The 17,704-nt window shown below is 41.4% G+C and overlaps 1 non-coding gene across 1 annotated transcript; it reads left to right on the top strand.

Annotated features, from left to right (window-relative positions):
- Positions 1 to 17,089: 17,089 nt before the first annotated feature.
- Positions 17,090 to 17,195, top strand: LOC121993377. Its single transcript, XR_006115236.1, has one exon. It is a non-coding gene; the product is annotated as a small nucleolar RNA R71 (small nucleolar RNA).
- Positions 17,196 to 17,704: the final 509 nt, after the last annotated feature.

Genomic DNA, 17,704 nt, shown 5'->3' with positions numbered 1-17,704 from the left:
CAAGCCCTGAAGAGATGTGTCTGTGTAAAGTACGAATCCGTCATCACCAGAAGGTAAAACCAAAACTGGTGCTGATACTAATCTCCGCTTCAGCTCCTGGAAGCTGGTCTCGCAAGCCTCTGACCACATGAACTTCACGCCTTTCCGGGTCAGACGTGTCAACGACATAGCAATGCTGGAGAAACCCTCAACGAATCGTCGGTAATATCCAACCAAGCCCAAGAAACTGCGGATCTCCTGGACTGACTAAACTGTCCTCTCGGAATAGAAACTCCGGACGCTACATGCTGAGCCTTCAGCGAATAGTTTCGGCTCAAGTGCCCAGGCAGTTTGCAATAATAACAAACTGACTGTCCCAGGGTGCATGCAGAGGTGAAGTGATCTGGGGATCCATATCAAGTGCATTAAGAGTCACTAGTAGACTGTTTCCGGTTCTGCTGAGAAGACCGGGAACAGCCTGATGAACAACATCCTGACTTCTGGGGTCGGCCAGATGACCTAGAAGTACTCTGACCCATCTGAGGGTGATTTCTCTGCTACTGCCCAGTAGTCTGTAGCTGCTGGATCCGTCCAGAAGTCCGATCAGTCTGCTTTCTTTTCTTATCTGTATTTGCTCTCTACTGAGCTGCCTAAATCATAAGAGCTCTATCCAGAGCCTCTGTATATGATGAATGATAAAAATCGGCAATCTACACCTGAAGATGCTCGTCCAGTCCCTGGACAAACTGAAGCATACGAGATCTGTCATCGGCAACCAACTCAGGACAGAATCCGGCCAACCAGTTAAATTCGGCATTATACTCCATCACTGAGCGGTTATTCTGTCGAAGACTCAGGAAATCCCGCCGACGTGTCATCTGATACGCCCGGGGAAAACACTGACTCTCGAATGCCTCTCTAAATCTCGTATATATAACATGCTGCTCGCCTATAATCGAGCGCTGTGTGTTCCACCAGATCTCTGCCCCGTCTCGTAAGTGGTAAGCAGCCAGCTCAGCCTTCTCCCACTCGGAGCAGGCCATGTAAAAGAATGTCCGCTCCATAGACTCTATCCAAGATTGAGCTACGCTCGGATCAGTCTCCCCGCGAAATAGCGTGAATTAGCTTTTCACCAACTCCGCCAAGGCTGGGATACATGCTCGTGCCACAACCATATCCGTAGATATCGCTGTGGTACTGGGCAGAATCACTGGAGTTGATATTATGGGTGGTACTGATGGATAGGTTGGAAGAGGTACTGTTACGCTCCGCAAGTGTACGAAAATGTCGCAAGTAATATAAAAGATTATCGTATCCATAGGGACTGGAATAAGCACTAGAAATGTCTCAATGCGAATTAGCTAAACAACTATCCAATCGTTTCAAAAGCAAAGTAAAGGTAAACAAATCTAATCTTAAAGATCAACAAACAAGAATTTAGTGTTTTGGGTTATGATAAAGGGAGATTCTAGGAGTTTCGGTTTCTTTGTAGGATTTCTCGAATGTAAATGGTTCACCAATTCTTAACCCTCAATTGCCAAACATGTAGAAAGTTGCCAGTTCTCCCTTGCAATAGACAACCGGCTAAGGACTGAGAAATATATCTAAATAGGATTAATTAGACATGAACCTATGTTGTCCTTACACAGAAGTGCACCTATTACTATGCCTTCCTCGGATATCAACGTAGAAGCCCACGACTTATTAATCTATCAAGATACAAGAAACTAATCACAAAATCCATCCTACTCTCTTGAATATTCCTATTTCCTCTTCAAGATTATCTCTCAAACGTCCTTACACGGGCTTGCACCTGTCACGTGGATCCCTCGGATGATCGAGTGAGAGTTTATCTTTACAAAGTCCGTAAGAAATCCAAACAATTAATCAAGAATGAGAATTAAGCACGAATCACCATTAATCATTCAAGATCTAATCGATACAAGCAAGATAATGTCATTGAAACAAGAAAATGGCAAATCCATAAGAGATACATCAATCCATCATACAAATACTCCCTTCATCCTAGAATACAAGATCTACTCCATGAATCGAGGAAGAAAACCCAAAGAAATAAAGAATACAAGTATTTCTTAAATCCCCAATCCAAGAAACCAAGAAAAGGGGAAAAGAGAAAACTTATCTACGAAGAAGCTTCGTCTTCGGATCCAATCCTCGCTCCGGAGCCGAAATTGTCAAAAGCTCCCCTTGAATCGCCCAAAAATCCTCCCAAGATTGGGAGGAAACCACCAAATCTTGTCTTCTCCCAAAGGGGGAGAGATCCCCTTTCAATTCATGAAGGAGTGTTTAAATAGAGAAGGGAATCGGGCGCCACACGGCCTCGTGACATGGCCGTGTGAGATTCACACGGCCATGTCCAGTTCCTCCTCTGCCAAAGTTGCACGGCCGTGTGACTCCACATGGCCAGAACCCTTCTGCTCACTGGAAATACTACACGGCCGTGTGGTGCACACGGCCACAGCCTGCTTGGTCTCTGGAAACCTCACACGGCCGTGTAGATCCACACGGCCATGTAAGACTTCTGCTCTGGTTGGCTTCAAATCTTGACACGGCCGTGCGAGGTTCACACGGCCATGTCATCTTCCTCTTCTGTTGGTGCCAAACTCCACATGGCCCGAGCTCCATACCAGTGCAGGGCCTTGTGAGGTACACGGCCTGGTGTTTTCTCCCTTCGTTTCCTCCAAGGCTTGCCCAAAGATGTAAATTCTTCACCAAATCGACTCCTGTGTACAGAAAATACACAAAAAGCAGATCTCCGAACCAAAAGAGTAAATATGCTAAAAGGAAAGCTGGAAGTATAAAAATACATAGATCAAGCATGCTCAAAATATGTAAATGTGCGTAAAAACATGCATAAAAGAGTATATAATCCACGCACATCACACCCCCAGACTTAAACCTTTGCTTGTCCTCAAGCAAAATGTTGCAGTCTAAATTCATATGTTCTACAACACATTCATAAAACCCAATGCACTTTCCTAACTCTATCAAAAAGTTTCATTAACAAGCATGATCATGGAAACAAGTAAAGTATGGTTCAAGCATAAGAATCTTGTGCACAGTGTAAAAGTAACTCAACACCCTTCAAGTTTCAATCCATGTCCTAGTCAAGTCGTCATCAAATTTGAATTCCTAATGTTTCCAGTGAAAGACAAGTAACCAGTGATAGGCACTTACTCACCATTTACTTGGTTCATATTTCTCAACTAACCCAAGGTCTCAAAGGTGTGCTCAATCTCAAGAGAAGCTAAGCAGTCATTTCCCCAGTAACCTAACTCGGTCTCAAAGGGGTGACTTGCTAGATTCCACTCATGACAACTATTTTTTATATCCCTTTTTTTTTTTTTTGTTTGCATTGTGCAAAACTTATTCACAAATGTACTTTTAGCACACATGTTGGGATATTTTGATTTTTCCAAATGAGCTTTAATGATTTGAGCCTCATCCAGTAACCAAAATGAAGGTTGAGAAATCACCATGGAAACCAAGTACTAAGCAAACAAGATGAATCATGACTATTTCAATGACATCAACTATTCAAGCATCAAGCACAAGTGTAGTGAAGATAAAATCCTTAAGGTTGAACCAAAACTAAAACTCATCACCATAAGATTCTTAGCTTATTAATGCTTCCCAAGATAGAAAAAAGAACTACACAAAGTTTACTACTAGCATCATTCGAACATCATGGATCAAGACAATAATCGTGCTAACATTTCACTTGAATCCAAGAAAGCATATAAGTGAAGATTTGATGTTCTCAAAAATTTCTTTTTTTTTTTTTTTGCCATGACTATTTCAAAAACAAGCAAAATAAAGCAACAAGCAATGAAAATAATGTTAGTTAGAGCCCTAGAGCCAATCATTTGATGATTGTATGGACTCATGTATATCATATTCTTGTATATTAATAAAGGCATTTGTTTGGTTATTATACTTATTTGTATTAGTGCCAAATAGACTAAGTATAATAGCGTCCTTGAGTAGAAGGTTCATACCTATATCAATCGATTAGTTGAATCGATAGTGAGATGATATAGGGAACACTACTCTAAATCATTCCTAGTCGAGTATTAACATTCAGGGATAATGTTAATACAATAAGACTAGCATGTAGGTCATCTCGATGACTTGATCTCACAAGTCATGGATATAGAGATATCAAGCTGACACATGGGTATGCATTAGAGAATGTATACTGAATGACCCGCCATGAGAAAGTATCATGGATCGTTATATGAGTGTCATATACTTTCTCATGTGGCTATTAGTATGACTATTAGTCCTTAGACCTGAAGTCACCATGGATCCCTACATAAGGAGTTATGTACTTTAGTTTCGTCAAACGTCACCCGTAATTGGGTGGACTATAAAGGCGATTACTGGGTATATAACAAATTATGCAGAGGGATGTGAGTGATGTAGATGGGATCTATCCCTCCTATATGACGGGAGAGACATCGATATTCTTGATAGAGTGAGACCACGAAGTGTATGGCCATACCCAAATGAGTCAATATGAGATATTGAGCTCATTTGATTGAGTGAGTCTACTTGGAGTTCAAGATTTAGATTGGTCAGAGGATGACACGGTCTATGCCTCACATTGATCAATCTAGATGTCTAGGATAGAAGGACACTTGTCACATATTGTGAGGAGTCACAATTAGTAGTCACAAGGTGATGTTGGATCTCAACATTTCTTGTAACTTGGGTAGCAATGATGTATTGCTAGATGCCGCTCATTGCTTATGTTTTTAAAGGAGTTTATAACATTGCCAACGTTACAAGAACCTATTGGGTCACACACAAAGAACATGTGCATGGAGATTAGGTTCATATGATGAACCAATAGGATTAGATTCATATGATGAATCAAAGATTGGATTCAAATTAGACTTATTGAGTTAGACTCAATTAGATTCAATTGTTGAATGAGTCTAATTTAAATTTGATTCATGAGTCAATTTATATTAATGAATTGAGATTCATTAAATTAAAATTGACTTGAATCAAAGCTTGGATTTAACTCAACTAGGAAGAGCATTGGTCAAGTTTGACTTGACCAAATAGAGGTTGACACATCAAGTTTTGACTTGATGAATTGACACATCATGAGGATGACTCATCCTACATGGCATGCCACATCATCCCCTTATATAATGGTGTGCCACCTCATGGAGGTTACACACCATTAATCCTCTTAATGTGGCCGGCCACATTAATGTGGGGGTTACACATGTGGTGGCCGGCCACACTAAGTTATGAGAGGTTTTCATTTGGTGGCAATTGAATGGGGTTTAATGCTTCTTCTTCCTTGGGTGCTTCTCCCTCTCTCAAGCTTGCTGATGGTCGTGGCTTCATGGTGGAGAAGAAGTGAGAGTTGATTCCAAGCAACTAGGTGGTGTGAAGGTCACAAAAGGAGAGTACCTAGAGGAGTGTGTGAGTTCCTTTTTCCCTTCTCTCCTTTCTCACCTTTTAGATCCAATCCGAGAGCCCTAGAAAGTGCTAGCACACTTGTGGGTTCTCCTCTCCATCTTTGAATGGTAGAAGACCACTCCTTGTTCGTGTGGATACCGCTAGAGGACCGTTCGCTTGACGGTCTCGAGATCCGGCTACCTTTTGGACGTTGCGGGATTACGAAGGGCACGCATCAAGGGTAAATGTTTTTCCCTCGTAGATCTAAGAGTCGATCGTGTTTTAAACTCGTACACGTTTTTTTTGAAAGTTTTACCTTGCACGAGATCCGTGGCTTGGGCGATTCGGGGTTTCCGCGACGCGAAAAGCGGTTTTTGCGGCCCGAAAAACCCAGCAGTGGTATCAGAGCCACGTGCAAGGCTTGTACGAGTTTATTTTTATTTTTATGAAAAATAAAACCCTTCTGTGATTTTCTGTAAAAATTAGTTTTTTATGATTTTATGTGTAATTTTTCCGTAGAAGCGAAGCACTAGTGTCTCGGCACTTGTAGGCTTCGGCTACCGGAAAGATCTTTCAAAACCGGCTTCGTTTCGCCCCAAATCCGTTTGGGACAGCGGGCTTGGGTGCCATTAGATCGCAAAGGAGCAACTCACGATGGTTAGATCATGGGTAGGGGTACTGCCCCTAACCCCGCAAGGGGATTTGTTCCGCGATCGCACCCGAAATCGCTTAAAACGAACCCGCCGGGAAGATTTTTCCGAAACGGCAATGTCTCGGCCCAAATCGTTTTGGGACAGCGGGTTTAGGCGCTGTTGGATCGCAAACGAACCCTCATGATGGTTAGATCGCGGGTAGGGGTGCTGCCCCTGGGCCCCGCAAGGGGATCCGTTCCGCGATTGCGCCCGAAACCGCTAAACGGGACCGCCGGAAAATTTTACTCGTAAAATTGTAAAAATTATTTTAAAAATTATAGAAAATTATGAAAATATATAATTTTGAATTATATATTAATTTTGTGATAGTCATGGCCCAAAAACCCAATATGATTTGATTGTGTTGTAATTCATAATACGGCCTGCGTGCCGTTATGTGTTTGCGCGTGTTGTATGTTTTTATTTTTCCGCGACCTGCGCGTCGTGCCTTTCTCTTATATTCTTGTTGTAAATTAGATTTAGACTCGAATGTAACTCGAGTTTCAAATTGTAATGTACAAATTGGAGCGGTGGAGGGTCCACACGAGACGGAGTTCCGAGGCGGGCACGAGCAACACAAGGTGGTCAAAGGGAGGAGCTTGGAGAAGCTGTTGACCCTAGGTTGACCAATCGATCTTCTCATTGGCTTGAGAAGATCGTAGTAGGGCCATGACTAAATCACAAATAAATTAATTAATTTCTTGTGTATGTGATGCATGTTTAATAAATAATTAATTAATTAGTGCCTTACGATTAGATTAGATCTAAGTCGTGCACATGATGCACCCATGCGATTATATTAGATCTAAGTGTGCACAAGATGCATCCTTTTCGATTAGATTAGATCTCGATATAACCAACTCTAAATGCCTAACCGTGCCGTGATACCTATCACTATCTCGATCACATGTATTGTTGAATCTGCCAAAGCAGAGCAATACATATTATCTTGGTAGGGTACGGAGGGACAATCTTGGTCCCACCTATCAACGCATGGGTGAATACAAGCTCAATTAGATTGAGTATTCCTAGTTACTCGGTTGGATCGAGTCAACTATAGGCATTATTCCAACGGTTGGAAAAGATAGATCAAAATCACATCGATATTAACTCTCGGGCGTATTAGCCAAAGCTAACTCGAGTTTTAATATAAATGCGGATATTGATTTTATAAACAAGAGTTGCATAGAGATGTAATTGGTAATCGTTACCTACCGATCATACTAAGCCTTGGGCGTATTAGCCAAAGCTAACTCAAGGGTTAGTATGATGTGGATCTTGTCCCACAAGAATTATAGAATTCAGTGGGAGCATCATTTAATTAAAGGCCTAATTAAATGATTTTAAAGAATATGATATTTATTTCTGCAAATTTTTCTGTTGTAGATAACCATGACGTCAAATACGAACATTTTCTCTCTGCGATCTGTCCTTAAGAAGGACAAGCTCAACGGAGCAAATTTCCTGGACTGGTACAGGAACCTGAGAATAGTTCTCTCCCAAGAACGTAAACTGTACGTTCTGGAGCAGCCCATTCCGGAGGCTCCTCCTGCCACTGCCACGCGAGCAGACCGAGATGCTTACAAGAAGCATCAAGATGACGCATTAGATGTGTCTTGTCTTATGCTCGCAACCATGAACTCTGAGCTTCAGAAGCAACATGAGTTGATGAGCGCTTACGATATGGTTGAACATCTTTGTCACCTATATCAAGGACAAGCAAGGCACTGGAAGAGGAACTCCAAAGAATACCTGGAAGATCTTAAGAAGAAGAGAAATAAGATTTCTACTTCAGGTATAAATGTTATAGAAGTCAACCTCTCTATTTCTTCATTGTGGGTATTAGATACCGGATGTGCTTCGCACATTTGTACTAATGTACAAGCGCTGAGGAATAGCAGGGCATTGACGAAGGGTGAGATAGACCTACGAGTAGGCAATGGAGCACGAGTTGCTGCTATTGCTATAGGAACTTATCATCTATCTCTTCCCTCTGGGCTTGTACTAGAATTAGATGATTGTTGTTATGTGCCTGCCTTGACTAAGAATATAATTTCCGTCTCGTGTTTGGACAAGAAAGGATTTTCGTTTATAATAAAGAACAAATGTTGTTCCGTCTATTTAAACGATATGTTCTATTGTAGTGCACCTCTGATAAACGGACTCTATATTCTAGATCTAGAGAGCCCTATCTATAACGTAAATACCAAGAGGTTCAAGTCAAATGACATGAACCAAACATACCTCTGGCACTGTCGCTTAGGTCATATAAATGACAAGCGCTTATCCCAGCTCCATAAGGATGGTTTGCTGGACTCATTTGATTTTGAATCATATGAGATATGCGAGTCATGCCTACGAGGCAAGATGACCAAGACTCTCTTTAGTGGGCACAACGAGAGAGCAACTGATTTGTTAGGACTCATACATAGTGATGTATGTGGCCCTTTCAATGTTGCTGCTAGAGGCGGTTATAGATACTTCATCACATTTACTGATGACTTTAGTAGATATGGTTATGTGTACTTGATGACACATAAGTCTGAATCCTTTGAAAAGTTCAAAGAATTCAAGAATGAAGTACAGAATCAGCTTGGCAAGAGTATTAAGATACTTCGATCAGATCGAGGTGGTGAATACTTAAGCCATGAGTTTCGTGACTATTTAGCTGAGTGTGGGATTCTATCCCGACTCACTCCTCTGGAACACCACGGTGGAATGGTGTATCCGAAAGGAGGAATCGTCTTATTAGATATGGTACGGTCTATGATGAGTCACAGATCTTCCGACATATCTATGGGGATATGCTCTAGACACGCAACTTTCATTCTCAACCGAGTTCCATCCAAGGCCGTGATAAAGACACCATATAGGATATGGTGGGAGAGATCCAGTGTCTTTCATGAGGATTTGGGGTTGTGAGGCTTACGCACGACGTCAAGTCTCGGACAAATTAGGACCCAAATCGACAAGTGTTATTTCATCGGATATCCCAAGGAAACTAAGGGATATTATTCTACATTCCCAGTCAAGACAAGGTAGTTGTGGCAAGATCGGGTCTTTCTAGAAAGGGACTTTGTTTCTAGAAAGACTAGTGGGAGCACGCTCGATCTTGAAGAAGTTCAAGATGCGAACAATAGCATCGATGCCTCGATGGAAATTAAACTGAACCACAAAGTGTTGTGGATGATGTTGTTCCACAAGAAGTTGAGGAACAACAACCAGTTCAAGTAGACATACCTCTTCGCAGGTCTGATAGGGTACGTCGTCAGCCTGAGAGATACTCATTTCTCTTGTCTGACCATGATGACATTGTGCTCATAGAGGATGAGCCTACCACCTATCAGGAAGCTGTGATGAGACCAGATTCCGAGAAATGGCTAGAAGCCATGAGATCCGAGATGGAATCCATGTACACCAACCAAGTATGGACTTTGGTTGATCCACTTGAAGGGGTAAAACCCATTGGGTGTAAGTGGGTCTTTAAGAGAAAGACTGACATGGATGGACTTATCTATAAGGGTCGCTTAGTAGCTAAAGGTTTCAAGCAGATTCATGGTATTGACTATGATGAAACCTTTTCTCCAGTAGCGATGTTTAAGTCCATTCGGATCATGCTTGCTATTGCAGCCTACCATGACTATGAGATATGGCAGATGGATGTCAAAACCGCGTTTCTGAATAGAAATCTACTCGAGGATGTGTACATGACACAACCTGAGGGTTTTGTAGATCCACAGCATACTAGTAGAGTATGCAAGCTGCATAGGTCCATTTATGGACTAAAGCAAGCTTCTCGGAGCTGGAATCTTCGATTCGATGATGCGATCAAACAGTTTGGTTTCATCAAGAACGAAGATGAGCCTTGTGTCTACAAGAAGGTTGTAGGGGACATAGTTGTCTTCCTCATATTGTATGTGGATGACATACTACTCATTGGGAAGGACATCCCTATGCTTCAGTCTATCAAGACCTGGCTAGGGAGTTGCTTCTCAATGAAGGACTTAGGTGAGACAACCCGCATTCTAGGGATTCAGATCTATAGAGATAGATCTAAGAGATTGCTTGGCCTAAGTCAGAGTACATACATTGACAAAGTACTCATACGGTTTGCCATGCAGAACTTCAAGAAGGGATTTCTGCCGATGTCACATGGCGTGAGTCTTTCTAAGACTCAAGGTCCCTCTTCTAGAGAGGAGAGAGACCGCATGGATCAGATCCCTTATGCCTCAGCCATAGGATCGATCATGTACGCCATGCTATGTACTCGACCTAATGTCTCGTATGCTTTGAGTATGACGAGCAGATACCAGTCAGATCCAGGTGAAAGTCACTGGATAGCGGTCAAGAATATTCTTAAGTACTTAAGAAGGACTAAAGAATATTTCTTGATATATGGAGGCAATGATGAGCTAGCTGTAAAGGGTTACAGTGATGCTAGCTTCCAGACCGACCAGGATGACTATAGATCGCAGTCGGGGTTCGTATTTTGCATTAATGGTGGTTTGGAAGAGTTCGGGATCTGATGGCGATTCTACAAGCCGAGTACATTCGCATCGAGGCGCAAATGAGGCGCTTGGATCCGCAAGTTCATCACCGAACTTGGGGTGGTTCCTAGCATCGCGACCAGTTGAGCTCTATTGTGACAACAATGGAGCTATAGCATGGAATCGCTCACACCAGCGGACCAAGCACATACTACGGCGCTTCCATCTCATTCGAGAGATTATCGATAGAGGAGATGTGAAAATTTGCAGAGTACCTAAAGAGGCTAACATCGCAGATCCCTTGACCAAGGCTTTGGCACAGAGGAAGCATGATGGTCACACTAGGTCATTAGGCCTTAGAGCCTATACTGATTGGCACTAGTGCTAGTGGGAGATTGTTAGTTAGAGCCCTAGAGCCAATCATTTGATGATTGTATGGACTCATGTATATCATATTCTTGTATATTAATAAAGGCATTTGTTTGGTTATTATACTTATTTGTATTAGTGCCAAATAGACTAAGTATAATAGCGTCCTTGAGTAGAAGGTTCATACCTATATCAATCGATTAGTTGAATCGATAGTGAGATGATATAGGGAACACTACTCTAAATCATTCCTAGTCGAGTATTAACATTTAGGGACAATGTTAATACAATAAGACTAGCATGTAGGTCAGCTCGATGACTTTATCTCACAAGTCATGGATATAGAGATATCAAGCTGACACATGGGTATGCATTAGAGAATGTATACTGAATGACCCGCCATGAGAAAGTATCATGGATCCTTATATGAGTGTCATATACTTTCTCATGTGGCTATTAGTATGACTATTAGTCCTTAGACCTGAAGTCACCATGGATCCCTACATAAGGAGTTATGTACTTTAGTTTCGTCAAACGTCACCCGTAACTGGGTGGACTATAAAGGCGATTACTGGGTATATAACAAATTATGCAAAGGGATGTGAGTGATGTAGATGGGATCTATCCCTCCTATATGACGGGAGAGACATCGATATTCTTGATAGAGTGAGACCACGAAGTGTATGGCCATACCCAAATGAGTCAATATGAGATATTGAGCTCATTTGATTGAGTGAGTCTACTCGGAGTTCAAGATTTAGATTGGTCAGAGGATGACACGGTCTATGCCTCACATTGATCAATCTAGATGTCTAGGATAGAAGGACACTTGTCACATATTGTGAGGAGTCACAATTAGTAGTCACAAGGTGATGTTGGATCTCAACATTTCTTGTAACTTGGGTAGCAATGATGTATTGCTAGATGCCGCTCATTGCTTATGTTTTTAAAGGAGTTTATAACATTGCCAACGTTACAAGAACCTATTGGGTCACACACAAAGAACATGTGCATGGAGATTAGGTTCATATGATGAACCAATAGGATTAGATTCATATGATGAATCAAAGATTGGATTCAAATTAGACTTATTGAGTTAGACTCAATTAGATTCAATTGTTGAATGAGTCTAATTTAAATTTGATTCATGAGTCAATTTATATTAATGAATTGAGATTCATTAAATTAAAATTGACTTGAATCAAAGCTTGGATTTAACTCAACTAGGAAGAGCATTGGTCAAGTTTGACTTGACCAAATAGAGGTTGACACATCAAGTTTTGACTTGATGAATTGACACATCATGAGGATGACTCATCCTACATGGCATGCCACATCATCCCCTTATATAATGGTGTACCACCTCATGGAGGTTACACACCATTAATCCTCTTAATGTTGTCGGCCACATTAATGTGGGGGTTACACATGTGGTGGCCGGCCACACTAAGTTATGAGAGGTTTTCATTTGGTGGCAATTGAATGGGGTTTAATGCTTCTTCTTCCTTGGGTGCTTCTCCCTCTCTCAAGCTTGCTGATGGTCGTGGCTTCATGGTGGAGAAGAAGTGAGAGTTGATTCCAAGCAACTAGGTGGTGTGAAGGTCACAAAAGGAGAGTACCTAGAGGAGTGTGTGAGTTCCTTTTTCCCTTCTCTCCTTTCTCACCTTTTAGATCCAATCCGAGAGCCCTAGAAAGTTCTAGCACACTTGTGGGTTCTCCTCTCCATCTTTGAGTTGTAGAAGACCACTCCTTGTTCGTGTGGATACCACTAGAGGACCGTTCGCTTGACGGTCTCGAGATCCGGCTACCTTTTGGACGTTGCGGGATTACGAAGGGCACGCATCAAGGGTAAATGTTTTTCCCTCGTAGATCTAAGAGTCGATCGTGTTTTAAACTCGTACTCGTATTTTTTGAAAGTTTTACCTTGCACGAGATCCGTGGCTTGGGCGATTCGGGGTTTCCGCGACGCGAAAAGCGGTTTTCGCGGCCCGAAAAACCCAACAAATAAGAACCAACATGAAAAACTAACAAAAACTGAAAACTGAAAACCAAACTAAACAATACATGACACCCCCCCAGACTTAAACTTTTCATCGTCTCGATGAAATCAATATGGTGGAGGAGGTGGAGGTGGACGAGGGAAAGGAGGTCTACGACGTGGTTGGCCAATAGGAAAACTAGGAAAACCTGGAATCTCACCCAAGGATCTATGATACTCATATAAAGCATCTACTTGTTGGCTAGTAAGCGTCATACTCTGCATAAAATCTCTCATCCTAGCCTGATCAATATCATAATCCTGCACAAACTCAGCCACTTGACCCTGAAAATTCCTCGTAAACTGAAAATGATTTTGTACCTCCCTAAACTGATCATCAGATAAAGAGAAGCGCCCCTCCAACATTTTTCGTTGGGAATCTTGCTTCTCATGAAGTGATTCTAGAGACGTACGAAAATCTGAAAAATCAAACCTAGAAGATCCCGTGCCATATGCAAAAGAATGCCTAGCAGGCTCCATGAAACTAGAAGGTTGCGTGTGTCCAGATGACGAGGGATCATGATGTGGCTCAGTGTCTCCAGGTATAGAAGGGTTATCCTCAAAATCTAACTCAGAAATTACCCAATTAGCCGGGTTACGAATAGTAGTTCGTTCAGGAAAAGGAAGGGGTAAAGGAGAACCACTCCTCCTAGGAAACGCGAAACCATTCCCATCCCGAACGATCATTTTCATAGCAAGACATGTATCAATGTCAATCATGTCATTACCATGAATTATTTCCAACCCATCAACATCAAGATTTAAATTATAAGCTATTCGGGTAATCAAACCACCAAAAACAATCGATCCCGATGATGCCCTAGCCGATCTCAATAAGGTTTGAACAAAATGAAAACCAGAGTCAAATTCAACCTTATAAAGCATAGCCCATAAAGCATAAAGCTCTATTTTTTTAACCACCCCATCACTCTCTCCCCTACCAAAAATAGTTTTACTCATGACTCTATGTAGATACCTAAAGATGGGGTTTTGCATATGGGAGGCCTTAGCTCTTGAAGGCTCATAAGATTGATCTAACCCAGTTATTGCATTCCAAAAATGATTCCAATTAAACCTTGGATCAAACCTACGAGGGCTACCGGTGGTTATTCCAAAACAAGAATTAAAGTCACTAAATGCCCATAGAAATTCTTGATTCATTAATCTAAAAGAGATTTTTCCAGAATAATCATCTTCATTAGTAAAATGGACATCCAATGAACTTAAAAATTCCAAAACAAGGCGAGGATATGTAGGCAAATGTGTGTACATAATATCACTCCAATCCAAAAACCCAATCATCAAATCTACATCTTCCCTAATTCCAAGCATATCAAGAACAGTTGGGTCCATATATCTAGTACACACTATCTTTCTATTGACAAGAATTGCAAATCTAGTTACTTGATCATCATTTCTAAACACAATATTGAATTCATTGTCATTACCTTCGTTGCGTGAAGTCCTTTTGCCTTTGCCCTTCACTGGTTGTTTTCCTTTGTCCCTTGATGACTCCTTCTCTTTATCTCCACTAGATCCACCACCTCCTTTGCGAAGTCTCTTCAAAATATTGGACATCTTGATGAGTTTAGATAGGGGAAGAATTATCTAGAGTTGTGGAACTCAAAGAACAAAACTTCAAAGAACAAAAGATCTTAGGTTAAGAGAACAAAAAGTCCAAGTCTTAGAGAGGAGGAGAATCGGATCTAAGAGATCTTGAGAGATTAGAGAGGAGTTTTTAAGAAATTGGGAGAAAAAGATATGTTTTGGAGAGTTGGGGGTGTGCGGAACACGGCCAAGATCTGGCCGTGTGAGGTAGGAAGAAGACTTTAATAGTTCTCTTTACACGGGCCGTGTAGATCTACACGGCCTCCCCATCTTTCCTCTCGGGATTCTTTACACGGGCCGTGTAGATCCACACGGCCTCCCCCTCTTCCTTCTCTGGATTCCTCGCACGGCCATTTCTGGGACACGGCCTCTCCATCCTTCCTCTCGGGATTCTTTACACGGCCGTGTTTGAGACACGGCCTAGATCCTTTTCTCCTCGGAAGATGCTACACGGCCGTGTCTGGATGACACGGCCTAAGCACTTCCCTTCTCTGCAACTTTTGCCTGGCCGTGTATAGCACACGGCCGAGCTCCGTTTTGCACCTAACCTAAAAACAAAATCAAAAGAATGCATCAAGCTAAAAGAAATTTAGATGCAGATCAAAACTAACTAAAAGAACCCTTGGGTTGCCTCCCAAGAAGCGCTTGTTTAAGGTCTTTAGCTCGACCAAACTTTATCATTCGCTTCTTTTCCTCGCCCTTGGAGGACAGATATACTTTTCGTTTTTTTGGGAGATCTTCTCCCAACATCTTCCACCACATTGTCTCCTTCATTTGGTGGCCTTCCATGAGGATGGAAATTCCATTCCTCAAGTTTATAAATGCTTGTCCTGCTACAAGCATTTAAAAGAGACGAGACATGGTTAGAGATATTAGATAAATCATATTCCAACTTTTCCTTACCAATTACCAAAGAAAGCTTATGATTTTTGACATCAATTATAGCTCCAGCTGTAGCAAGGAAAGGTCTTCCTAATATGATAGGAATCCTAGGGTCCTCTTCCATGTCCAACACGACAAAATCTGTGGGAATAACATTCCCATCCACCTCTACTGGCACATCTTCTATAATACCCAAAGGGTACCTGCAGGAATGATCGGCAAGTTGAAGTGCCATAGTAGTAAGTTTAATGTTTTTGAGACCTAATTTATTACAAATTGAATAGGGAATGAGGCTAACACTCGCCCCCAAATCACAGAAAGCTTTTTCAAAAAATTCTTTTCCTATGTTGCAAGGGATATAAAAGCTCCCTGGGTCCTTCAGTTTTGGAGAAGTGTTCTTCTCAAAAATAGCACTACATTCCTCACTAAGCGCAATGGTCTCGACCTCTCCTCTTCTTCTCTTGTTTGACATGAGATCCTTCAGGAATTTGGCAAATCTAGGCATTTGTAGAATAGCATCGATAAGAGGTACCTCTACACAAATTTCCTTAACTTTTTCTAGAAACTTGCCAAATTCTTCATCTTTCTTGAGCATTGTAAGTCTTTGAGGAAAAGGGACAGCTTTGCTCTGATGGTTCAGTGGAAGAGTTTCTTCAACCTCAATGGTACTCTCCTCATTAGCTTGAATCTGATTTGGTATAGGAGGAGAGAGCTCTTCTTCTTTTTGTATCCCTTTTGAAGCAGTCGCTTGGGAGTCTCCCAAGGTCCGTCCGCTCCTAAGCTCAATTCTATTGCAATGCTCCATAGGATTCACATCAGGTTTTCCTGGAAGTTGTCCTGGCACTCTGGATGAAGAGGAAGCTAGTTGGGCAATTTGACTATCCTGGATCTTTTGATGCTTTTCAGAATTATCCATCCTCTGAATGAGCTTTGCTAAATCTTGTTTCATTTCATTCTGACTTGAGATAATTTCTTCAAGCATCTTTTCAACATTTGACTTTGGTAAGCCTTGAGAAGATAGATGTTGAAAATTTTGTTGCCCAGCTTGGAAATTTGGTCTTGCCCCCATAGATGGTCCTTGATCTTGATTATTTCTGTAGGAAAAATTTGGATGACTCTTCCATCCAGGGTTATAAGTATTTGAGTATGGGTTGTTCTGCCTTTGATTGTAACTCATGATTGCATCGCATTGTTCAAGTTGATTGATTTGTGCAATGATAGCTCCTAATGGACATGAGTCATTTGAATGCTCTGAACTCCCACATACTTCACAAGATGTACTAATAGCATTGACCATATTAGCACTAGCCCCTATATTCTCAAATTTCTTTGTAAGAGCGTCCAATTTTGCAGATAAAAGAATGACTGCATCTACATCAAACTTCCCTGATGCTTTAATTGTTGGGTTTACAGAAGAATAGCCACCACTTCTTTCATTTGCCCATTGATGATGATTTTGTGCTACACTTTCAATGATTTCTTCGGCTTCATCTAAGCTTTTGTTCATAAGTGCCCCTCCAGCAGCTGAATCAAGGGACACTTTGGTATGATAATTGATACCATTATAGAAAGTATGCAACACTAACCATCTTTCCAACCCATGATGTGGGCATTGTCTGAGCATACTATTATATCTATCCCATGCTTCAAAAAGAGATTCTGAGTTAGTTTGCTTGAAGCTTGCAATTAAATTCCTCATATGAGCTGTTTTGCTTGGTGGATAGAACTTATCAAGAAACTGTTGCTCACACTGCTCCCAAGTGGTGATGCTATTAGGGGCCAAAGAATTCAGCCATTGCTTTGCCCTATCTCTTAGAGAAAACCCAAATAACAATAATCTAACTGCATCTGAAGGAACTCCATTCATTTTCATGGTACCACATATTTCATAAAAGACCTCTAAGTGTTGATTAGGGTCTTCATGAGGTCCTCCACCAAATTGGTTCTGCTGCACCATAGATATGATTGCGGGTTTGATCTCAAAGTTATTAGCTTCCACTGAAGGTCTTGAAATACTAGATCGAAAACCTCTTGCATAGGGTGCTGCATAATCCTTAAGTGGTCTATTTTCCATGTTCAAATGTTCCTGTTCTTCAATTTACCTTTGCAGAATTCTTCTTCTATGGAAAGTTCTATCAATCTCAGGGTCAAAAGGGAAGAATTCCCCTGCAAAGTTAGATCTTCGCATACACAAGAACAAGATAGCAGAT

This window comes from Zingiber officinale, chromosome 6B (genome assembly GCF_018446385.1).
Source record: "Zingiber officinale cultivar Zhangliang chromosome 6B, Zo_v1.1, whole genome shotgun sequence".
NCBI lineage: Eukaryota > Viridiplantae > Streptophyta > Magnoliopsida > Zingiberales > Zingiberaceae > Zingiber > Zingiber officinale.
This window is presented reverse-complemented; position numbering and strand designations above follow the sequence as displayed.